The following is a 26,635-nucleotide window of genomic DNA, read 5'->3' as shown; positions in this document are numbered from 1 at the left end:
TGGTTATTGCAGCCAGCATAAGAATTTAAGGTGATGCTGAGCACAAAAGGGAGACCTTCGGGTCAAGCCCAGCGCTGCTTTGGCCTCGCGCAGCCTTTCTGTACCTGCCCTCGGCTTCTGCTGGGAATGCTGCCAACCCAAATTCCCCGCTCACTGCGTGAGTAGCTTTTTAAACATCTCCACCTAATCTGGGGGGGTGCTTTGCCACCTTTTCACTTGACGACCTCCTATGAATCCTAAATTCAGGAGACATTTCGAGTTGAGTACCTTGCAGTTGAAAAGGTTTTGCTCTCGGGATGCTCTTTCTCCCAGCTGTGAGAACTGGAGATTCACTGGAGAATCCCGTGAGCTGAAACTCTGATAATTTTGTCAACTATGTATTTTTCACAATTCAGCAAAAACTGAGCTATAGTTGATCCGCGCAGGATTTATTTGGTTTATATTTGTGGGAGTATGCAAGAGGAGAAACAGCTCGAAGATCTGCTGTGATTGTCCTACTCGCTTCTGACCTGGGGAGAGAAAGGTTTAATACCAAATTCATCTTTAGGTGTCCCATGAGAGGCAACGTGCCGCACCAAGGTCTCGTTATGTGTCTGAGGGACCTGCTTCTAATGTTCACAATATGTCTGAGGTTGAAGAGCTTCCACGCCGCTGAACACAATCCTAATGACAAGAAGGAACATGGAGAAAGGATTTTTTTGTTAAAAAATCTGCAGCGAGTGACAGGTCTATTAATTGCGATGGGATCCGGACTGGATCGTGCTGTGGCCGCTATTAAGCAGTTATGAATTAATATATGTGACAATATCCCAGTTGACTAGATCTTCATTTAAATGACGTGCACACACATAAATATTTTTATACATACACGGACTTATGTAAACCTGTAACCATCTTTTGCCTGATAGCAGTAGCTTTAGTTTATAGAAAGAAATGCAGTGTATTGGACCCCGTCCGTGTCTAGATATGTATATTTATACGGGCCAGAGTAAATCAGCGATAGCCATTAGTTCAGTGATGAATATTAGCTGAGAGTGGACTCTTTCTATTTACAGCACAAGCCCTGCTGTGTTTAACGTTTTGATAAGAACCTAAAATAAATTATGGGCTAAGGGTGGAAATAGTTAAAGCTGCTCAGCATAGAGACTTCTTAAGCAGAAAATACCAGTGTTAAAAGTGCCTTAATTTCTGAGAAGAAAGTGTAACAGGCTGGGATTTAGATCTGACCTCAGCAAATTCAGTTGAATGTGTTGTTAAAATATAATGTTAACTAGAGAGAGGTATAAAAACTGCCAAGGGGAGGAGCGGATTCTCCGTGTAAAATGGATTCTTCAAGAATTAATGACTATTTAGTTAGTTTTTAAAATTTACTCAAGCCAGACATAAGTTAGTGGAATCTATGTAGAAAAAATGGCCTGTGTTAAACAAGAGGACAGGACTAAGTGATCTAAATAATCTCTTCTGGCCTTGAGTTTGGCCTGTGAATCTTACTGTGTGTTTATATAAATCCTCGCCCAGTGAGTTCTTGAGCTCAGCTGTGACCTTATGGCGTAATAATTATTAATAACAGAAATACACTATAATAAATTTGGAAAGTGAAATTTTGTCTCCATATGTGAGAACGCATAAAAATGTCTTCAGATTAGTTGTAGGTATGAAATCAAAGTGAGGTAGGTAGCCTGCTTTGAACCACCGGTGAACAATCTATTTCAGAAATAAAAGACAGTTCGATTCAATTCAGCTTAATTTTGGAAGTGAAAGAAGAAAAATCTGTTTGGGGTCACAAACTCAGAACCAGTCTGTTCTCACAAGGGCTTAACACAGTTTACAAAACCCTTCCTATGTTCAAATTACGCTTGAAATTAATTTCCTCGGCTTGTCCCCATGTAGACAAGTCTGTGGTCTTGATACTCCTGCTTGTGCCTTTCAGAGGCTCCACACCGAAATGAATGTTTCCTCCTCTCTTTGTGGTGATGATAACTCTGTCCTTTATCTCCGAGACGACTGTTAGGTTAAATGCAGAATACGTTCAATTGGATGTCTCTCGGTTTGGATGAAATTTATTACTTCGGGGCTTAACATTTCATCTCGGCTTATGATTAGGAGGATGAATGCTGATAGAACGTTGTCTTCATTCTCCAGGAATGTCAAAGAGGTAAATACAGTGTCTTATTGGGCATGGGTTAGACCACACGAGTTGTTGGTCTTACTATATACACGTATGTATGTTTTTTAAAGCAATACATCAGCTGCGGGAGGCATACCTGTGGAATATGAATCGACAGGAGGATGGCAAAAGGGCACTGACACAGGGTTGGTGGAAGGTCTAAGCAGACACGACACTGCCCAGTCTGCACCCTTCGAATTTAATTTGGGTGTTGGCTCCAGCGTGGTATCAGTGTACTGAGGCCTAGGTTTGATGATTTGAGGTTTTTCTATTGGTGTTTGAAGTTGAAATTCTCTTTCTGTCATAAACTTCCCGTGTGACAGGAGAGATGTTAATCCTGCCCGAATCCTGTGAAAATTCAGGAGAAATTGTCCGCCACATCTGTGAATACTGTGAGTTGTTTTGGATGGAGGAGATGATATCTTGGTGTCTCTATGTGATATGTGAAGGAATGAGGGTATAAAAAGTATAAAAAAAGGATGACCTCTTACAGCTCTTAATTCTCGGGACTGCCACTGTCTAAGGAGAGTATCTGACTGAAAATCCGGGAGAGTAAATGCATTGTGTCAAAGAGAGAGAACTTTTGTTTTCCTTTTTATTCAGCTGAGCCAAACTTTGTACTGGCTTCAGAGAAGCTGCCTTGGGAACAGAATTGTTCCAGTGGATGCAAATGGGTGATACTGGTGGGCCGTGATACCTGTGGGCTTCCAAGCGCTTCCTGAAGGGGTTAAGTGCCTTCAGCTTTCAGAAGTCGATTCTTTCACTTGCGTTTCATGCAGAGATGTCGAAACGTTACCTTGAATACTTGATGATCAGAAAATGTCACCTGTTGTTCTGGCCCATGGTTTGTACTGCATTACATGACCTCACTAGATTACATTTCAGTATTTTCTTTAGAAGAAGTCATGTTAACTTGCCTCAAGAGACGGGAAAGTTCAAGAATAAAAATCCACCAAGACTGTTTAATGCAAAGACACCATCTGTGGCTCAGGATATTCACAAATTGCAAATCCACAGGCGCTGGGAGAGTATTCTGGATAAATGTTACTGCATGTGTACCCTGGCTGTTTTATTGTCCTCTGGGTACCTGCTCGAGGTCAGAGACAGAATCGGGGGTCAGTTGGAGTTTTGCTGGGGCTTTTGCCGAAATCCACTTCAACCTCCACGCTGACTTTGAGAGGACACTCGTGGTGCTCTGTTTTCCCATAAAAGCTTGTATACAGATGGTGATGATGGTGTTATGGTCATTATTTTTACTTTTATGATCTGCCCCTGGAGTCCCCACTGAGGTCCGTACCACGTGCTGTACAAGTCTCTGCAACAAGAGGCTTTGAGCCAAAGGGTGGGGTTTTCATCTCCATTTGAAGATTTGAGAGACTTCCATAAATCTCAGTTTTCCAATAGACGGTGGGAAAGGAAAACAAATGAAAATGGGAGTGAAAGGTTTTACCCGCTGTCACAAAGCAGTTCTCGGCACAGCCAAGCATGGAATTCAGGGTTTTTTTAGCCTTAGCCTGCTGTCCTGTGCAGTGGCCAATTCCTCTGCTTCTCCCATTTCATGAAAATGCTCTTGTAAAACAAAAACATTTTAAAGCTTTGATTCAAATACTTCCTCTCTCCAAGCAGCAGGTGATGAATCAGAACAGTAAACTGTCATTTCCATCCCTAAATCCTACATGTTCTGGCAGTTTCAATGTGAAAGACAATAGCTTAGGACAGGTAGTTGCAGTGATTTCTGTTCTTGACCACTTTTCATCACTTTGGTGATCAGAGATGCTCTCTTTAACCCTGGCTCAGCCTCTGAATATTCCCTGCTCTTTATAACGACATTCGTTGCTTGATGGAGCTGCTTCGAAGGCATGATTGAGTTAAATCACCTATAAATCCTACTTGACTCAATATCTGTTTCAAGGTAGTGAAATATACACTTAACAAAATCGTTCTGAATCATTAGCTGGTGCTGGGAGAGAGGAAGTATTTCAATCAAAGCTTACAAGCATTTTGTCTTACTTTAACTTTTTGACAAGACCCCAAGGGGCCAACTTTTGTCGTGTTGGTGTCAAATACATCACACAGTACTCAGAAGTCAGGAGGAAAAATTCACTTATAAGAAAGATTTATCAGAAATCATAGGTGTGATGCAATAGATGGAATTGGAGATGTTTATTGTGGGTAAGTAGAGGCCAGATCTATAGCTCCAGGGAAGAAGATCTTAGTCCGTTTACAGTGACCATACATAGTAGAAGTCGACAGAGTGTAGTTTTATCAGTAATTTCCAAGAGTTACCAGCTTTCGGTCATTGTGTTCTGATGGAACGTGTATTTCTTAGAAGTATGTTACATGTATTTTTACTATTACTTTAGGAGTAGTTTAAGGTGGTTTGATAGTTTGCTTTGACCTTCTAAAGAGCAATAGGGAATAATTTTTCCCAGGTGATTCTGCCATGAAACCAATAACTTCACTTGAAAATTGAGCATATTTTAAAGAGAACTATAATTTGTAAAGATATAATCGGAGGGTTTGCCAACAAATTGCTGTTTCTAGGTGTAGGATTTTTCAGGTCAGGACCTTTGTTTCTGTCTCGGGTACCGTGCTGAGCCCTCTGGTGGTGTTCCAACAAAAACCACAGTGCACAGTCTTTGCGGGAGTCAGCCAAATTCACCTCTGGTGTAATGGCCTTGAGGCTGTTCAGGGTGCACCAGGAATGAATTGTCCTTCTTAGAGAGAGGTGAAAAACCAGCCTGGGAGCACCTGGGTGTGCTGCTGCTTCTGTGGAACTCGCACAACGGCTTGGGCGTGGGAAAGCTGTGATGAGAGAAAACAGACCCATCGTTTCCCTTCTCCTAATAATGTTCCTTGTTCAGTGTATTAAAAAAGATAAATCTTTGAGGAGCTTTGCCGTTGTCGTACTGTAGCCAGTCTGAAGTTGCTTCTTTAGCCCTGAGTATTCGATCTACTGTCATCGCTTTGCTCCGAGTGTGAACAAGCAAAGCAATTAACCACCTTTCTTTTTGGTAAGATACAGCTAAATAATCCTTATCTAGGGCCAGTTTTCTACAACTATTTCTTTCTTACGATGCATGACCAATTGAAGCACGACTGTCACAGATCCGTATGTACAAGTATCAATATGTTAGCGTACAACGAACTCCGTGCATGCTGCTGCTCATGGGCTTGTTTGGGATGGAGATAACAGGAGGCTGAAAGCAGGGAAAAAACGGACAGGGGAACGCTGATGATCGAGAAGAGATGATAAAAAATTACATTCATGTTTCTTGCATGCAGCTTTACGTGGAGTTTGCAGAGTTGGAAGTTTAAATCCTCATAATATCGCACATCTATGTCAAACGAGGGCAGAAGATTTATGTTAAAAGGCCCTCCTCGTGTAATTGCGTCCAGGAAACTAGAGACGCTATTTTGTGCTACCTACAGGAGTAGTGGTGGGGTCTGGTCTGAACGGTTTTCCCGGTGCCTACACCTTCTCCATTTATTTATTAATAATGGTCAGTAAAACCTTTCTCTTCTCAGTGCCATGTTTTTATGTAGTTACGAAGAATTTGGATGAAGTGCTGGGCAAGCTGTTGACGTAAGACACCTCTGTGCACCTGTCCACTTCGGAGGCTGATCTTCCGTCGGTCTGTACTTCAGGAAGTGGCTGTTACTAATAATTTATTGAGTGCTGACAGCCTGTTCTTCCCTGTCCAAAATACCTCCTCCCCATGAAGGCTGCGTACTGAGTAAGGCAGACAGTGCCCTATAAATCACGATCAAATACAGCCATGCTGCGGTGATTCAATATGTGATTCATTTAAGATTGGAGGGGAGGAGGCGAGATGGGAAAAGATGGGATAAAAGCACTTTCCTGAAGAATGCTAAGTGTAGATCACAGATTATTTTAAATTAGATCTGCTGGCGTGTGGCTTTTGCATGCAGGCAGGAACTGGTCGTCATGTGAACTGTCTGCTTTATTCACAGGAGCAATGCTTAGATGTCCTTCTCAGGAGCTACTTAAAAAGCAGTTCTGTTTATCTGTAAAGGAAAAAAAAAATTATAGATGTTGCTCTGCTTTTCAGCCCTAAGGTTATGTCTATTTTCACCAAATTCTTGCTGAGCATTTGTTCTTGAATCAAAAGATAACTTTCAATTGATGAAAGCAATTAAACAATTTGAAGATGGTTGTCTGTGTTAGGTCTGTCTTTAAGGACTTTGGTGTCTCTCAGAAATTCTACACTGAAGGTTTCTGATGTGTGTCAAAGAACTGGATTTAAAGTCAGCTTCTAGGGCAGGGTGTGTGTGTAATGACACAGGAAGGGAAGTCTGTCTTTCAGTTTTGCTGTCTGAAGAGGTGTTCAGAAGACTCCGCAGCTTTTGTCAGACTTGCTTTCTTGTGTGAATGACTTAAAAGTTCAAAGAGACTCTTACACAGACCTACGTCTGCGAGGCTGGTCTCCCTCGGGGGTACCAGCCATCAGCCTTTGTTGATGATGAGTGAGTTATTCTCCTGGGTAGCACAGAAGAAGTCAGTGGGACGCTGTGAACGCAAGGCTCACAGTTTCACCCCAGGTTGTGTCCTGGTTGTATTTTAACCCCAAAATGTCCAATTCTGGACAGATGTGGAAACAAAGTAGAACATTATGAAAGGGCAGGGGCTGTTCTGCTGTGGTGAGCTCTGTTTTCCTAGAGGGCCCAGGAGTCCTTCGTGCACTGTGCTGGCATAGGCACTGGACATAAAGTAGATTAAAAGCATCAGTATGAGTTGGGAGTCTATAGGTTCTGACTGGTGTACGATAATCAGTTACAATTAGCCACAGGTGTCTGCTCTGCTCCTCTGATGGACGTTGTTGCCCTGACACGGCGATGTCTGACCTACTTGAGAGTTGCCACCGTTTGCAGCCTGGCGTGTTCAGTTTACCTGCAGCTGCTTTCTTGGCTTATTTTTGTAAGCCAGCCTGACTGTTAATGCTCGTTCTACCTTTGCTGCTCTGCCAGCTTCTGTCTGAGCCCCACACATGTCCCCTTGCTTGTCTGTGGGACGTAGGGTAGCTTTAGGATGAGGGTAGATCTCAACACTGTTTTTCTCTAGATCCTCTTATATCACTCCTCAGCATTTGCTGATGTTTGTAGCCTTAGGCTGGTCCTAAGGCTGGCTATCAGGGTGCGGTGTTCCCCAGCACTGCGGGGACTTTTCAGATGTTCGTTTTCAGATGTACTCCAAACCAATATCGCCTGTCATAAACTGTGAGAAATCTTCACAAAATTAGAAAGCAAGAAGGAAAAAAAACCCAACAGCAACTTCTAAATTCCTCTTGTTACAGCAGGATAGAGACCTGAATGATTTGGAGACACTGGATTCGCCGCTGCCCTCTCTTACAGCGCGTGGTATTTCACACCAGCGTGTACGTGGTGCCAAGCTGCAGTGGTAGCACCTGCCCCTGGGTTTTTTGTGATGGAACAGGGACGTTCCTGCAGGGTCAGGTGAGTCTCAGCTTGTATCAGGGAGATGGCCTGGGTAGATCTTGCCTTGTGGAACACAGGGCAACATCTCCCACAGGACAGCACATCAAACCCTGACCTCGATCCAGGCTTTTGCACCATTTGGGGCTGGTCGGTTCATCTCCTCAAGAGGGCAGCAAGACTTTAGGGAGGGCATCTGTACTGTGAACCTGCAGCCCCTGCAGAGAACCAGGGCAAAGAGGTGAATGTCCAGCTACCACATCTCAGATCTGCATCAGAGTCACCTCTGGGTTCGAGGTAGCTCAGATTATTTTGTCTTTATGTCAGGGATTTTACTGCACAGCAACATTGGGAGCCTGTGCAAAACTGGTCTGTGTGACCATGAGTGGAGAAGAACCGCAAACACAAAGATGTCCCAGGACTTTCAGCAAATATTAATGCTCCTTTAAATTCAAGGCACCAAGAACAACTCCAAAACAGGTAGTTTTCTTCCATGAGTCACTGGTACATGTCAGCTTGGATTCCTCTCCCATTTCCAAAAACTTCCTGGTGATGAATTCTAGCAACCCACTGTATACTGCAGGAAACCAGTGGAAGGTTGGGCACTACCTGTATTGTTAACCCACACATGCAACATGTATCGACACATCCCAAACTGTAAGCAAGAGGCTTGTGAATTCACAGCGCTCAATATACTTGTCAATATACATTTATTCTCACTAGGCTTGGAACTTATGATCTAATTAGGATTTATTAGAAGGTAAACAGTCTTCTTAACAGAAAACACAATTCAAACTGATGAGGGTTTTGTATAAACACACGTGCACATGCACATGTTTGTATAAGATTCTCATTTGAGTTCTTGCCCTCTTCTGTATAAGCCAATATTGCTGTCCTTCCCTGTGAATCAGAGAAAGCAATGGGTTGTTTTTCTTTTTATTAATCAAAATATATTTTCAAGCAAAATGATTTGAGCATCACTGGGTCTGAGCATCAAGATAATGGCTGTGAGAAAAACAGGCATTCTGTCTGCAGCCAGCAATCTCAAGATGTGCTTCATGGACCATTTCTGTGTCTTTTGAGGAACTGTCCGGGCAGTGAGGCTGGTGGACCAGCCCGTCCATAGCTCCAACAGCATGAGGTAGCTGTGATTTGGGGTGCCTCTGGTATTGGTAGGACTTAAACGACTTAAAAAATCGTGAGGTGTTCCTGGACATCTTTGTGCAGTGAGGTCCCTGCATGGACAGGAGATGGAAGCATGACCTTCTGCAGAACTATTCCTTGCTCGTGATACGTGTGTACCCTCCAGCACCCTGTGTGAACCGGTGAGCAGGCAGTTCGACTCAGACCATTCTCATTGCTTTAACCAGCCCTTCCCACCTACCTTTTGCATGTGGGAACAGGAGGGGAGATGGTTTGGGATGGGAGAAGGGGTGGCTCGGTGAGAAAGGCCGCTAAAACGCGTTCGACGCAAGAGAAATGCTTCACTTAGGCAGGGAGGGGGAAAGAGGGAGCCGGCGATATCTCTGCTAATAAATCAAACAATGCGCAGGAATGTTCCTGGGCCGGGAGCGTGACTGCCCGCCCCGGTGAACTGTTAGAACAGTCCCTGGCGAGGTTTTAGCGTGCGCCAACCAGCGCTGCCCCGGGTGGTTTTGGAGCCTGGTTTGGCAGCAGGCGCGTTGCCGGGACCATCCCCGGTCGGCTGTTTGCGGGGAAGGTGAAGGGTGTTTACTGGCAGAGACTCGGGCCGTTCCATGCCAGCTGGCCTCCCTGCCCAGGAATGTTCCCAGGCGCATTTAATTTACTTGTAGAGATAGAACCTAATGTTAACAGTTATCATCTGTCCCTCAGTCTCACATCACTGGGCTAAACTAGTTTGGTGCTGCTTGTACCCAAGTTTTTTTCAGCAGTCCCTTGTGCTGCCGGGGGCGTTAAGGCTGATGTTGTGTGTGTTTGATATCAGGTCAAGGTGTCTTCACCCAGAACCCCGACACCATCCCGGATACACTCCGGTCGTAAGCGCTCCAAGCGACGCTGCTTTCGGGACTACAGCGATGAACCCCCCCCATGGTAATTCCTTTCAGTTCATCAGCAGTTCAAGTTGCTTTGCTGCATTTTCTTACTTACTTCTCATTAACATTCAGTTTACTTTGGAATTGTTACTTACTAAAGGAAGAATCCCAATCCAGATTAATTGAGTGGAAAATTCACACTGGTTTTATAAGTCCATTAACTTTCTGTGTTACTGGTAATTTTTTTTTAGATGCATTTCTTATATTCTTTCTAATGATTTTCCTCCAATATTTCTCGGCCTTCTGAGTCCCATTGTATAATTTCTCTTCCTTTCTTTGCTGTTTACAGTTCTTTTCCTCTCTGCATCTCCAATCCATTTAATTATGTAAAAAGTCTTTGGCATATTCATGACATGGTTACTGAAGCCATATTTACAAAGGTTTACGTCAGCAGAGATCACAAAAAATAACAGGTCTAGTAGAAAAATATAACTTTTGCATGACAGTGTATCCTTTTGGATTGATAGCAGTGAGCGATATGTCAGAGTGCCTAGATGTGTATGATTCCTTCATTAATGATCTGGAGGAAAAAAGAATATATTTTAGGATTGGCACATGCTTTCTCTTCAAAGACCAAGAGTATTAGTATATGCTTCATTGCTATGACGTCAAATTTATATTATAGTAAACTGTCAATCACAGCTGAGATAGTCACCAGATTTTCTGATGTTGGAGCAATGGTGATATTTTGTATATTCTTTGTTAGGTGTCAGTAATTACGCTTTGTCAGTGACCTCTGTCTCTAAGCCCAGGCAAACAGGTATTTTGGTTCATTATAACTTAATTGTAGGATCTCATTGTTTATTTTTATAACCTGCACGATGATGTCACCTGCAGATAATGTTGGAATAGCCACTTTACACAAACGTGGAGGCAGTGAGTTGGGCTGGGGAATACTTACGCTAAAGGTTATTTGCTTTATTCTTTAAGAATAAAAAACCCCAAGCTTTTTATAGACCTGAGATGCATCCAAGAGCTGAAGTCAGTGAACTAGCTTATATTAAAAAATAAACAGATACATGGCGTTGTGGTTGCCCCCTCAGACACAGAACTACCACCTTCTCCTCCTGTAGCCCAAAGCTGTCAGAACAGGCATATCTGTTCCCATATCCTCCCTTTTGATTGATTTTGCATAGTTGGAAAATACTCAGAAAGTCCTACTGAAGAACTGCTCAGCGTGATGCAGGTGACTGACATGCAAATAACGCATCTGGAGTGATTTTCCAGTAAATAAAAGAGCAAGTAGCCCTCATGGGTTTTTAATATTATTATTTATGTTGATGAAAGACTGTGGTTTTGAAGGTAAAGCTGCTTCCTGATTTCTCACTGGGAGCTGAACATTTGAAACGCTTATGGTATTAAAAACTCCGGCTGCTCCATGTGAGCAAGCACAGTTTCACTTGGATTCAAAACGGCAGTAGTTCAGAACAGATGCATTACCCTTGGTTTAAGTTCATCTGTTATATATCTTCCCGTGATATATATCCATATATATCCGTTTTGATCCAGTCTTGTAATCCGATTTGGAAATCGCCACTCCTCAGTAAAGACAGTAGCAGTTACAAAGCAGGATGCAGTGCACATCTCCCATATCTTCTGAAGAGATGCATTTTATTCTCCTCTGGACCACCAGCTCTACAGCCAAATTAGCCACCTCTTTGAGAAGAAAAGGCCAAGGGCCTGGGGGAAGGTTTTATGGTTTAATGAAACAGTAAGAAAACAAATATTAAGTTCTTAATGAAAGAAATGAAAATGAAAAGCACACGGTAGTCAGTACTTTATGATCCATGAATTCCTTTCTTGTGCCCTGCAGAAAGCACATGTGCTCTGCGGTACTCGGCCTGATCCTGTTGGCAAATCCTTCGTTCAACGTTAATGATGCAGGATCAGGCGTTTGGGAAGGAAAATGGGAACAGAAGGAGTAGATGAGACCTGCTGAAACACAAATCCAGCCCGCTGCTATCATGGGCTCTGCACCAGCAAATCGCTTCCATCAGCTTTTCAAACCCCCATCACTGATTTTCAGATTTCTTTGTCCTCACAGCTCCCCTTGGCGTGCTTTTCTAGTGACTCACCTTCTTCTCATTTTTTGCCCGAATTAATTCACAGCTGTAGGTGCTGCTTTGTTCTCGAACCCAAGTTGTCCTTCAGCTTGCGTGGATCTCCTTGCCGCTGTGCATCCCTCTGACGTACACGGTGACAGCAGCTCCGCTCCCTCTGCCTTTCATTGTCAGCCACGACAGCCAAACTCTTCTAGTCTGGATTTCCATGGGTTCAGTTTTTCATCACTAATATCGCCATTCTCTGTGCTTTCAAGATAATTGCGATTCCTTTACCTGTTGAGTTTGTAAACTCTTAAGGCAGAATCTGCCAGTTTCTGTGGGCAAATTCGCCACTGAACACAACAGGATCATGACAAGCAGAGGCTTTTAGAGAGAGAACTGGAATGTGAGTAATTGTCATTACAGGACTGCTTCCAAAATAGTAATTTTCAAATGATTTTATGGGTTTGCTGCATAAGTCACACGGCACCCAGGTAGGCTCAAATCAAAGTATTTAGACCTCAGTACGTTTAAGCCGAGCCTTTGTTGATGGAAATTTTCATGGCACACATTTTCTCATGGAAATTTAATTTTCTACATTTAAAGTTGTATTTCTTGCAGATGAAGTGAGTGTGCTTGTTCATTGTGAAGATAACAATACAGCCAATGAATTGCATATGCCCGGGTAAACTCTAAACACACAAGCCTAACATGGAATATAAATCTAAATGTCTTGCACATGCTATGCAAATTCAAGAGTCTTCAATAGGGCCCTGTTTCACCAAGGAGCTGATTCCAGAAAAGTTTGAAAAAGCAGTGGAATAACTTTAACATTATTAACCCACAGAAAGACTCCTGAATATAGTACAAAATCAGTCATGTTGATATTGGCTCCCCCCCGGAAAGAAAAAGAGATCAAAGTTTTTTTTTCCCCTGAAAATATTAGCCTTGAGTTTGTTTTCAGATCTTTAATGTAAAATTGCATTTGCTTTCTATGTTTTCAAGACTGAGGCATTATTGTTACTCCAGTTCAGTAGGCTTTTTGTAATCAGTTCATATACTCACATTTATTTAGCCCCTTCTTCTAAATGGCAAGGAGATGATTTTCCCTATAGAAATGGAGGGTCTTTTCAAAGATGGAAATATCTTAAAGAATTACACCTTTATGATTATTCATAGATTTGTTTATAAGGCTAGAGCCCCATAAAGTATTCAGAAAGAATTTAATTGGCAAGCCAACACTGGCTCGAAATAAATTGCCAAGTCCTGATGCTTTGTTCAGTTTCTGTTCTAGCATATTTTATTTTTTAGTTCATTGTAATATTGTTGCACAAACTCAAACAAGTTGAAAATGCTCATTTCAACAAGAGCAGGACTAAAGCTGGGGATTTTTTTTGGAAGAATATTACATATTGTCTTTTAATGTAACAATTTCAATATGGTGCCTTTTGTATTCCTGTCAAACCAGAGAGAATTATACTGCATCTTAATGGGATATATTTGTTTACCTTCTCTAACAGATCTTGAATTTCTGCTTTAGCCCTTTGTTCATCATGGACCACAGTGACACTGAGATTTTGTAAAGCCTTGAGAGATGTCTTGGGGCTAACTAATCTACCACCAGACTGTACTGTTACCCTCCCTAGACAGGGTCTTGCATGAGGCAAAGGGATATGAAAAATAACCTTTTCCATTTCGATTTTTGTAACTAGGCTTTCTACCGTCTCCACCTCCCAGGAGTGGGAATACCTTTATCATAAACTGCTGGTACTGTGAAGATGAGTAAATGCATTCGGAGCAGCCCAGATCCTGCGTGACACCAGGTTGGGGTTGGAAGGGACCTCTGGAGATCCCCCAGTCCAACCCACCTGCTAAAGTGGGGTCAGCAGAGCAGATCGCACAGGGTCGCGTCCAGGCGGGTTTGAATGTCTCCAGAGAAGGAGACTCCACAGCCTCTCTGGGCAGCCTGTTCCCGGGCTCTGGCAGCCTCAAAGTAAAGAAGTTTCTCCTCATATTCAGGTGGAACTTCCTATGCTTCAGTCTCTGCCTGTTGACCCTCATCCTGTTGTTGGGCATCACTGAAAAGAGTCTGGTCCATCCTCTTGACACCCACCCTGGAGATATTTATAAGCATTGATAAGATCCCCTCTCAGCCTTCTCTTCTCCAGGCTGAGCAGACCCAGCTTTCTCAGTCTTTTCTCATAAGAAAGATGCTCCAGACCCCTCATCATCTTTGTAGCTCTCCGCAACAAATGCTGCAACTTATCCTGGCTCCCCAGAATTGAGACACAGCTGGAAACCACTGGATGGTCCATTTTTCATGTGGCTTGAGAACTGAGGGGCCCAGCTCAGTCCAACCTTCAGCCGGTTTTTCCTGCCTAGGAGAACCAAAATAGCCAATGTGGAGGCCATGGCGAGAGCCAGGATGGTTTCTTCCTTTCCCTCAAAATTAAGACCCTCTCCTGCAGCCGTGGCGTTAGAGGGGAGGTCTTGCCTGAGTGAGGAATGTTGTACAAAATGAGTTCCTTACGCCAGGATTTTAATTGCTGTTGAGAATATTTACCAACGGGCTTCTTTAATGAAGTGATTTGTTGGTCCTAAGTAACTGCTTTATCTCATCAAGTTCCCAACACAGGAAATCTAATGTGAAGTTTTGGTCGCAGCAAAGTGTGCTTGGCTTGAAGAAAAGAATCACACTTCGGAAAAAAGGAATAATGGAATGTTAAATTAGTAATGGCTTTTGCAGCTTGTTTGCAGTTTGATCTTTCTATGCTGTAAAAATTATTTCGGTATTTAATTTCTGGGGCTTAATTTGTGCCTTTGCTTGGATTATTTTTTAAAGAATTTCTTCTGCTTGGAAGAGTTTGTTTCCTACAACAGAAGAACAATATTACAATAGATGGTTTGCATTTGGCTGCCAGAAGCCCCAGCTGTTGGTAGGACGATATTCTGAGCAAGTGTGTAAATAATGTTAAGACTGACAGGCTTCCTCGAATCTCCACAAAACCGGAGCTTACCTCTCCCAGGCCTCCAATCCAGCAGACCAATGACGTTTGTATCACCTTGACTTCTGTCTGTTCACATAAATAGAGAGATAAATACATGAGAAAGAAATAAATGAGAGGTAAGTGCTCATCTGCTTGGCCTTATTGGGCCCATAGAGGGTTGGAGAAAGAGTTACACTCGCTGAGATAGTGCTGGTGTCTCCATGTGTTTGTCTCCTGTCTCAGACATCCCTGAATTTCTCCACACTTGAGCTCGTTAGGTCGCACACCTAGATGGATGAAAGTAAAGCTGATGTGCAGAGAAATGAAGTGATTTGCGTGGGGTCAGGAATGGCAGAGCTGAAGATTGAATGCAAGTCTCTTGAAACCGCGCCAGCACCTCAACCACAAGGCCACTGTTCCTTCGTAGCGTATTTTCTTTTGCCTCCAGCAGCTTTTGCAGCTGGCTGGCTTTGTACAGCAGATCCAAAGCTCACTGAAGTCAGTGGGAGTCCACTTACTGATTTCCAGCAGGCTTTGGATCAGTCCCATTAGGTGGTGTTTTTTTCCTATAAGCTAGTAAGAATAGTTCTGTCTTTTAATGCTCTCTTTACCTGTCCCTGTTGTGTATTAGCGAAGCTGTACAGTTCAAGCTTAGGGTTGTTTATTTTTACCTTGTAAGGACACCTGGCAACTACTGGAAAACACGGATAGAAACCAAGGTTATTGCTCCCATCTCCTCACTGGAAATTTCTGCTCCCTCAGAGCACAGCTACATAAACAGCTGATTTGGCATTTGACACAAGGGAAGGAGCGGAAACTCCTGGCAGGGTGGTGGGAATGAGCTATGGGAGGTGACAGGGGAAGGACCAGAGCCGCTGCCCCTGGAAGATGCCGTGCTGGGTGCTGAGTCCACTGCTCGGGTGGCCGCAGGCTCTGGGAAGAGATGGGAACTATCAGGTGTGGGTGGGAAGGAATCTCTTCAACTGCTAACAAAACGTTATAATTAGTGTGATCACTGATCACCCGGTGAGTATTTAACAGCTGGATGTGAAGATCTCCTTCAATTCCCCAGGGTCCATACTGTCCACTGCCGTCTCTCCAGACTGCAAAAACAATGGGTGGGAATTCACTGCCTTTTTTTTACATGCCCATGTGAACTAATACCCATTTTTCTTAGCTGACTCTTCTCTACTCATGAAGAATTTGACCCTGTTCTTTATGAAATAAATGGCTAAGTTAGCAGTGGCTTCTGTGGCATGGTTTTGTTGGGTTTTCTCTGTCAGGGAGGAGAAGAGCTGAACACAAAGCTACCAAAAAACTACCAAAACTTGAGTTGTATTTCCATTGACTGCGTTAGGTTTTTGATCTTACCCAAAGACTGTTGAAACTGTCATTTAGCTGAGGTAGTCTGCTACAACTGCAGTATAGTCATTGTCTTCATTTAAAATTATATACATGGGCTAGAAACTAAAACGTGCTCCTAGCAGGTCCTCTGCTTGTTTGCTGATACTACTAAGGAACCCAGAGTTTGGATTCATCACAGTTCGCGTTAGATTCTTAGTTAATTGTTTAAGTTGGAGACCTAATTCCTCTGTGGGCCTGGGAGCCCTCTGCAATCAGTGAAGAAAAAATAGTTACCTCCAGAAAGCAATTCAGAAATTTAGATGGGATGAAAGTACCTACAGTCTTCGTGGTCCTGTAGTCGTTTCTACTGACCCTAGGCAGGGTTTAGTATAGGTAAACTCCTAATTTAAGCAGTTTAGTGAAGTACTTAAAGTTAGTTGAGTTGGGTTTGTGGACTGGTGACTAGTGATTTCTCATGGACCTCACTAAACTTCCAGGGAGCTGCTTAGCTGCAGACACGTTGTTTAATAAGGAAAAGAGAAACCTGTGGGAAAACAAAGAATATCAATAATCACACATACTTACATCTGGCAATAAAGTTTTGGGGAAAAAAAATCAGTACAGCAGCTTGTTGCCTTTGAAACTTAATGCTATTAAAATGTTCAACATGAAGTTTCTATTTTTAAAATAGCAGTTGAAAGAAATGCGCAGGATTAATAAGCAGCTAAATTGAAACCACGTTGGGTCGTAGGTAACACGGACAAACACTGAGTTAATGGGGAAGCATTCTTGGGGAGAGCTGTGCGTGCGCTCCGGTTTGGACCGCTGCTTGTTTGTTTTGTATTTTGTCATTCTTAGAAAGCAGAAGGGGGTAGAAATACCAGCCTGTTAAATCTTTTATTTCCTTTTTTAGACTGTTGTTCAGCCGAGTTTATTAAGCTTTCTGAAACTGCAGCCTGTGATAAGTTAATACATCATCTACCACCCCAGTACATAGGGAGCTGCTAATATAAACCATTCTCCAGCAGAAGTGGACAACAGGTCTGCCTGTGGAAAGCCTTAAAGATGAACAAGGAGACGTGTAGCAATCACGTAGGAAGCGACGAAAAGATTTGGGTATTGACCTATTTACCTGAAAGGGAGAAGCCATCTGATACAGGTGTCCAAGAGAGCTGTAGATCCCTGTCTCTATTCGTTGCTATTGGAGCAGATGCAGCTTCGAATAGATGATTCTCATGTAGCTGAAAAGCAGGAGAGAGGAGCTGCATCTCTCAGGAAGTGTTTACAAAAGCAGTTGCAGATAGAAATTTCTTCCAAGATGACCAGAGTCTCATGCTAATAACCACAATTAACCCAGAGGACTGGGTGGACTGTAGGTCTTGATATTAGATGAAAAAAAGGGAGTTTGAGCAGGGAAGTGTAGGGTGGTGGTAGGTTGGTCCCTGGGGAAGAGCTTTGATTTCACTGGCACTGTGACCATGTACACGATGTCAGCACCTGGTCCACCGACTGCAGCGGAGTTCGGATGATCCATGCCAGCAGCAGAGCTCTTCCATATGGCTTTTATTTTCTCCCAGATTATTTTTTTTTTTAAGTCTAAAGGGAACAGGCTGTGTGGAAATAATAGAAGAATGAGCACTGGAGGACCATGTTAGCAGCCTGAAGGAGAATACGCAGCTAGTTGTTCAGTTCATGAATTGTTAGCAGAACAGTGAATGTGGAGCTGCCCGTGGAATAACCTGCCGTGAATAAACTGCACGGAACATCCAGCATATATTTACATAAGGGAGACGTCTGTAAAATATTAAAGTAATAAATGTATTTATGTACATTTGTGTGTGCATTATTACTTTACACTAATACTCAAATGGGGACTCTGTATTTCATTACGAGTTTTGTGGTTTATGGATCTTATTTCTTGGATGATGGAGACTGGGAATGGGGATAGAATCAGTGATGAGAACCTCAGGGAAGGCCATGGGTGTGTGGGGAGGGATCTGCTGGTGTTTAACAACAAAACATGAAAATCTTTCCAGCTGACTTTTATGATTGCCTTGCTTTTGCCTATGAACAGGTTACGGAACTTGCAAAGCTTCAATAACTTAAGATCCGAGGAACATCCAGATGAATGACAGGAACAAACTGCCCGATCGTAGCATTGCTAATTAATTTATTTTTTTTTTTCTGGCCAAAGTTGTTCAGTATTAAAGAAAAAACAACAACAACCAAAAGCAAAACAAACAACCAAAACCCAAACAAGCAAAACCAACAAACCCAAACCTCACCATTTTGAATGTTAGAGAAAAAAAAAGACTTTCTCGTTGACCAGATGTCTCATTTTCACAGATGCTGACCTTCTATTTACTCGAGCACTTTGGAGTCTTAAAATGGTCATTTAGGTGTTAAGCGTTGTTGGTAGAATTGGTTGGAAACTAGAACTTTATCTATGGAAGTGAAATTTGAAGTTTCAAAATGAGTTTACATACCCCGTTGGGATATCAGGCACTCACTGAGTTTAGAGTGAGTTGGGCTTTTGCAGTGCAGGGGATATTCTGTTTTATTTTGGAAGTGTCAAAACATTTTGATACTGAAATTTGAAAATATGGTGTTTGATAATAATGATTTTATATTATCATATAGTATAGGATGACAGTGCAAATGTGGAATATGGTATAACAGTATGCACATGTGGTATAAATTAACATTTGTTTTCATGTAATGTCTGTATAAGTTGAAACAATGAAATATGGTGATATCGTGAGGATAAAATGTATGAGTCAAGATTAACTCGGAAAGTTAAAACATTTAGCCGAAGTTGGTTTCCGTAAAACAATTTGGTTTAAAAAAAAAAAAAAAGGTATTTATTAGGTAAAACTACTGCATCAAACTGCTCCGAGCTTTCAACCAAGTTTCATTATTATAAGTGAAACCATTGATGCCCAACAGTTTCCATTGTGGCAGCGTCTTGTGTTGTTAAACACACGCGTGCTGAGCTCTGCTTCAGGCTGGGTTTCTTTGGAAATGACGGGCAGAAATGCTTCAGCAGTTTCCGAGGCTGAGCACAGGGAAGAATACGTTATTTTGCTTACATTAAAATACGTTACGGCTGTTTCAGAGAAGAGCTTGGGAAATCAGGATGACCCTGGGATGGACTTTTTGCCGCGGTTTGGCCAAGGTGTGAACTTGTGTGGTGTCTCATGCGTTCTCTGTGTTAGAGAACCGTTGCCTCAAGGAGGGTTTGGTGGAGCCAGGGACTCATATATTGGTTTTTTTAATCACTTTTACTGATCAGATATATAGGCAAGGTTTGGAAGCCACAGTAGCTTTAGGTACTGTGTGTTCTTGATTGATCTCATTAGTTAATTATTCCCTTTTACTAAGGAAAAACCAGCCGATCTGCAGAAAAGCGTGTTTGTTCCGTGGGCCATCTGCCGTTCTCTCTGTTCTTGCCTTCAAACTCAAGTCCAAGTTTTAGGGCAGGCTTGGTGAGACGATGCTCCAGAGAGGAGCTGGTGCTGCCAGAGATCTAATCAGGTGGTGACACCGAGGACCGGCGGCGATGTTTGTGAACACAGAAAAAGTAGTTCTGGCAATCCCAGCCAAACGGCTGGCCAGAAGTGAGGTTTCAATTATAAGCTCAAATACGTTTGCGTTAATGACAGCTGAAGCGCAGATACTCTAACGAGAACATATGTGATGGGATTATGTGCGTATTGTTAATTCATTTGACATCGCTGCTTATTTGGGTTTGGTTAATTAAGATGGATGATCTCCGCCGGCTGAGAAGTGGCGTCATGGAACCCGAATTTCTGCTGGAAGTTTAAAATCGCGATGTTTCCTGGGCTGGAGTCACCTCAGCCTGGGCTCTGCGTCGCTGTGAATACAGAACAGGGTGGGTTTCGGTCACCTCTGGAAATCTTCAGGACCTATTTGTGGCTAATTTCTCGTTATTTTTGCCGGGCAGCGCTGTGGGAGCCGTGAGGGGGCTCGGCCGGTTCCAACCGGTTCCGGCCAGTTCCGGCAGCCCCTGGCGCAGCCGTGTACAGTGGACGTGCAGAACTAACAGAATTAACCACATTTGAAGTACTTTTAATTAATTCCTTTGTTTTTGGGGGGGATTATTGGAATCTCCTGTTACAGAAAGGTAATATTTTGTTGGGTTTACTTTTGTTCATCATTTTTATCTTTATGCAATGAGTCCGTACCAGTGGGAAAATACTTTATGTGAATTCACTTTTCTGAAACCAAATTTCTTCACGCTGCCCTACTTTGTAGGAATCCTGGTGCCATCCACGTGTGAAATCCTTTCTAAAATTCAGACCCCTGAAGAAAAGACGAGCTCAAGTTATTTATTTTTAGTCTGGTTCTGAGTTTGAACGCATCAGGGCCAACTTGTCCCCAGGGACATCTGCCCGGGCTCTCCGTGCGGAGTGGAATGTAACCTGGTTGTCCAGGGCAGGCTCCTAATTACAGCTTTAATTTTATTGTGTTTAGGAGGAGACAGATATCCAGACCTGAAGAAAGGCCTGAGGGCAGATAAGGTGTGCTGACAGACGGGGCGGCCCCCGTGGCAAAGTGCCCATCGGGTGAGTAAAACCTGCTATTGATGAGCCCTATGAAAGGCCGGCTATTACTATAACGATACACATAGATAGATACAGCTATGTATCTACATACCCATCACACACACACATCTATGTATTTGTTTCTATGTGTTGTTAACATAAACGGTTACAAAAGGAGTGTAGAAAAGAGGAGGAAAGGTGTGTTTTATATTATTCCTGTGTATATACGTCCTTCTGTAATACATGCTTCATTTCCTCTGGGGACTTCTTAAAGAAGTTAGTAATGTATAAGCAGTGCAACTTAAAAGAAACCAACTGGAATCTAAATAGTTTCTTATAAAGCCTACAGTTTTGCGATAAGCAAAAAAAATACACTTTGAGGCAACAGAAACGATCTATTACTTTACAAGAAATGAGCTGTTGTTATACAGTAAGAAAATAAAAGCAAGGGTCTGCTCATAGCTGTAAATACTGTAAAAATTATTTTAATATTGAAAATGGTAAGCTGTGGTTTTGTTAGTTGCAAATCATTGCTCTGAAAGGGAAACAGCTGATTTGTATCAGCTGAAGGTCTGTCTTTGCATCGTTGATGTTTTATTCAGAATTCTTGGATCACGGTCCGGTAGAAATCACTGCGGTAGATGCACCATAAATATTCAGGTTCTGTGGTGCATTATTCCCTGAGTAATCCCATTGATTTGAAAGTACTCAAGAGGACAGATGCTGCTAGAAAGAGGAAAAGCTGATCAGTCTTGAAATATGGTTACTGGGAATATTACCACAGCCTGCTTTGCAGTGTGGTGATGAACTGAACTGCTGTAGCATCGGCTCTGTTCCTTGTTCTGTGCACTATTTTTTGCCAACCCTGTTGGGCCCTAGTACAGCACCTCTTGAAATCGATAGGAGCCTTTCCACTGACTTCATCAGGTATGGGGTGTTTAGGGATCTTGAACCAGATCAAACAGCAGCTATTACTGTAGCTTGGCCTTCTTCCAGCTTTAGTTATTGCCTGTGGTGCTTATACAATCTGTTTGGTATATAATTTTCTCTCATTTCATAAAAGAGAGTGACTCAGAGCCATGCTATGCCACTTCGTATTTTTGTTTGTATTTTGTCACTTACTTTTGTATTCGAAGAAGATAAATCCAACAGCCATCTAGTTACTGACCCTTTCTGTATATGTATATGCAGGCTGCTGTCACATTTATTTGGCTGACCAAAATGATTATGAAAGTTCAAAGCCATGTTCACGTGCTATTAAAGTATTCATTTTTCAAAATCGTGACAGATGTTTGGTGCTGTTGGAAGAAAAAACACAAAGCCTGGGACAATGGAAAGATCCAGTTTTGGTGCTGAGGACATTTTAGAAATTGAACTGATTGACATATTTCTCATTTTAAGATGATATAAGCCCTTTTTATTTAAATTGCAGGTAAAGGGAAAAAATAATAAAGAAAATAACTGCATAAAATATTTCAGTTAAGTTGTTTTCATGTTTCTCCGCTTTGTTAACTGTTGCAGAGCAGGGATATGGTCAATAATGAGCCTATCAGTGTCACAGGCACATGAGGTTGTTATTGTAGATGCTGTGTGTGTTTTCTGCGCCACTGACTGAAGAAGGTAAGAAGACTGCGTTCCAAAGTTTGGTACCTCTCATCACACTAGAAGTTTTCTCCCAGCTTCGTTTCCACCAGCAGTTTGTCCCACTTTCTGCTTTTTTCCTCTGGTTATTTGAATGAGACAGGTGTTTCACAGAAAGTTGGAGTGCTTGCAGCTCTAATCTCTGACTCTCACAAATGGATCTTTTGTACTGTCTGGTGGATTAGTAGGGGGTTAGGTGCTTAAAATAAACAGTGAGTACAAACATTGGGAAGGAAGGAGAAAAGCTGCATGTGGTTGATGAGAGAGATGATGTCCTTTATTTAGCAGAGCTGACACAATAGTCAAGAGATGCTATGAGTGCAAGGGCTCCTCTCAGGAAACAGGGAGGTTTATCGCCAAGCAACACTGTAACGCCAGGCGTGAAGCAAACTGCAGCCTATCTGTTAGTGGCCAGTCAAAGAAGCTGACTGGTTTTGAAGCCTTGGAGCTCAGGTGCAGTGAAAGAGAATAGGGGTTATTGTTAAGGCAAGGATCAGCAGTCCCTTTTGTTCCTTCCCCTGCTCCCCGCCTCCTTTGGCACTACAATAATAATATCTTGTCACTCCTAAGACATGCTGGCATAGATCACCTTCACTGATGGATGTTCAGTCAACGAATGGACTAAAATGGTTTGTTTCTGTTGATGTATGTCTTTGTAGACTCCTCTAATGGGAATGTAAATAAATGAACCCTTCACCAGTGATTTCTTTCACTGTAATCCAGTTTAACCCCTGAGTGCCTTCCTGTGAGGAGCCACTCCAAATGCTTTACTGTCTTCTATTACTACAGCTTTTGCCTTTTTCTTGATTTTCATGTATTCCACTTGCTGCCTGAGTGCACAAGCAACTTCCTATATGTGGATACAAATAACTTTTTAAAATTGGTATTCGGTAAAACAATGTTGAGAAATTAAGATGGGCAGTCAAGAAAGGTAAGGGCCGCATGTCCACTGAGATGGTTGAAAAGATTTCTCACGATTTCTCTGGGAACTGTAGAGGTGATGACAAGCTCTTGAGATTGATTTCTTTTCAGCTGTGTGTGAGACTTGGTTTGTATGGGGTTGTGAATGATCGAAATGTAACATTTTTCTGTGGCTATTTCTCACCAGTATCTGAATTCTGTGGTTGTATTTGTCCTTAAGACACTAGAGCTCAAGAACGTCATCAGAAAATACCCAGGATAAATATATTTACCCTTAGTGATTGACCAAAAATAGTTTTCACAGGGAAGATAAGTCCTAATGTATTTATTCTCAGGAGATTTTTTTCACCAGAAGTGTATGGGAAGGAGAGTTTTAAAAAATTAACATAGTTCTCACAGCTCCCTTCCAGACTCTGAAGTGCTTGTGCTTGGACAGTTTGCTTACACCGCTGGAACTGCCATCTTCCATAATCGTGCATTTAAAGAACCATTTAATGACACTGGCCAAACCCCATTTCTTCAATCTCCACTTAAAGAGGCTTCTTTTCCAGAGAAATTCATACACCAGCAGTAAAGAGCTTCTGGTGAAGACAGAGATGGAAGGTAACAGGATTAATGCTGTCAGTGTAATTTCAATTGTCATTTGGAAAAATTGCAAAACTGGTTGCAGTTTCCTCCATTTCCATAATCAGACAAATCAGGATCTGCGTGCACAGCAGAGATTGGGCACAGTGGAATATCACATGGCTACAGAAATGCTCACCAAGTGCAGAGCACTATCTGATATTATCAGTGGAACCTTGTAACGAGTTCATGTGTTGGGATAACACACTCTCCTGTCATATATCTTGATCAAAACCAAATAAAAACAGCCTTGTTCTACTTCAGCCTCTTACATGTAGGAGGTGCAAATGCCAGATTTTGCCAGCAGACCAACTATTGACCATAGATCATCCCTTCCTGAAATGCTTTTGCTAAATCTCAGCTGTTATGGAGTTTTCAATGCAAATACACTCACTGAGGGTGAAAATCCTCTTTTTAAAATATGCTCTTTATTTTTTAGCCCATGTGCTTGCTGACCCTGCTAGTAAAGTGCTATTTAAAAGCTGTATTCTAAAACAGGGAACTTCTTCCCTCCACCCCCTCCTCCTATGTTTTTATTGTAGTGGAAACATAAGAACTTTATTGAATGCTTGGCTGTGAGGACACGGTTGCAGCATAGTAACGTGCAGCACCAGATGTGAGTAAGAAGAAGGAGGGGTGCAAAAGAGGACTCCAAATGACCGTGATTAACAGAGGGGCTTTTAAAACTCCTTTAAAGAAAGCCTAATGCTCTGCTTCCCTAAGCAGCAGGCTACTGATGATGGAAAAGTCACAGACATACCTGCAGAGATTTGGGAAGCTTTTGTTTCAGTAGGTCTTTATGGCAGCTGAAAAAAAATTCCTGTGCTCCTGCCAACTTGGTTGGTGGGTCCAGCTTACTTTTCTTCTTTGCATTTTGCTCTGCAAGGACACCATGCAGTGCCCTGGACAGTGCCGGCTTCCAAAATGTATTTATTCCTGGTTAACTGCCCCCAGCAAGACCAGGACCTACTCGTGTCTGGTACTTTACCGCACAGTGTCAGGATGGGTATATTGTAAGTGATGTTGTATGGAGGGAAGAATTTTGCTGGGAAAACAATTATTTGTCATCAAGACTGTTGCCAATGAGACCGAATTCAAATTTCATGTGGTCATAATCCTCCTGTCCACTGCACCATAAGGTGTGAACCACAGAGGAGGCGAGCAGTGCTGTTGTCTCCTGGCTGCATCTGATTTCTGATAGTGGCATAAAATACCAGGCCCTGAGTCTTCTTTGCCTTATTAAAACCAGTGGTGACATTTTATTTGACAGGCACCACCCGCACTTCCCTGACGGCACCCTTGAAATCCAACAGTTGGGTCTTTGTTTGTTTCGCCTTGTTACATACTCACTGTTCTACAAATAAATACCAAGTGCTACTGGTGTTACATTATGACAGATCACCTCTCTCCTACACCTCAGAACTGTGTACAATAGCCTAGGCTGTCCCAAAAGTATAGAGAGATGCTATAAATTAATTCAGTGCACCAGCTAGCTTCCCCAGTTTTTGTGTGGGTGAACTAATTGGCATAGGAGGCCATGCCTCTTCAGATTAGAAAATAAGCTCAGTGATGCCAAAATCAAAGCGATGGCTGATGAAGCAAAGGCATGACAAATACAGACCATAAATGAAAATAAAATGTACCTTTTTTTTTAAAGTAGGGAGAATCTGTGGATTCTGCCGATGAGCTTTGGCATGTAACCACGTAAATATTATAGATTAGGAGTTTGTAAAAGAACACCCTTAAGGATTCCGAATTACAGCCAAAGAGGAGGGAAAACATAATGCTTTAGTACCCTGTGATTTATGCACCAAGTTAGTTTGGATTAGTCACTACTGTGAAGTGCGTTTGGAAGGATTAATAACACTTACCCAGCACTTATTGTATGATGATCAGCTATAAATCTTCTTTGAGCGAAACAGGAAATAGCCAAATCCTTTCTCTCTGGAGATGGCCAATACTCACGCTGATGTTCAATGGCAGCTCAGTTTGAATCCTGTTTTTATTTCTCAGGGTGAGCCTGTGGATTGCTCATGGCAACTTGGCCATTTTCAGTTAGCTCAGAAGGGATGGAACAACTGTGTGAAACCGTGAACTCCCATTTGCGTGGCTTATACAATTAGCAGCACACAGTTCACTTCTTGGAATCATCACATTCGCCCAGAGACGGAATATAGAAAGTGTGAAAATGCTGTAGGTTGCAAGCTCTTAGTTGCTACTTTTCATGTTCTGACTATTTCAGTCCTGAATGACTTTTAAGCTCATTTTTCCTGCTTGTTGTGGTTGTTTGAAGTGGAAAACTTTCCATTAAGGACTAAAAATCCTGTTCTAGTTGATGCTTTGCCCATTTGTATTTGTGCCAAAACCAGTACGACTTTTGATTTCTTCTGAGCATATGTCAACTGGTGGCCCACCACACCTTCTCTTGTGTGGCCTATATAAACCGATGCTGACTGAAGCTTCAAAGAGTGACTTTCCTCCCTGTAGGACTCTACCTCACACTTATTTCCAATAAACTGCCATCCTCTCAATTTTCCACCAGCAACAGTATAATTGAGCAGTAACCTCAGTCTATGAAAATCTGGGTGGCAGATGAAAAAAACATCCTTAGAGCAGAGGCAGCTGGAGTGCAGTCATGAAGCATAAAGAGCTCAGCCCCCATAGAATCTCTTTTATGAATATTTAGAATTTTAGAGAAAAAACTGTTTGATGGAGGTGGAATTCTTATCAAATCAGGAAAAAAGGAGCGAGAGTCGTTTGACTAAAGGAATAGTTGTTCATCCAAAGAGTAAGAAAGGGAAGAGTTGGCTTTTAC

This window comes from Caloenas nicobarica, chromosome 3 (assembly GCF_036013445.1).
Source record: "Caloenas nicobarica isolate bCalNic1 chromosome 3, bCalNic1.hap1, whole genome shotgun sequence".
NCBI classification, from domain to species: Eukaryota; Metazoa; Chordata; class Aves; order Columbiformes; family Columbidae; genus Caloenas; species Caloenas nicobarica.
Note: the sequence above shows the minus strand (reverse complement) of the source record.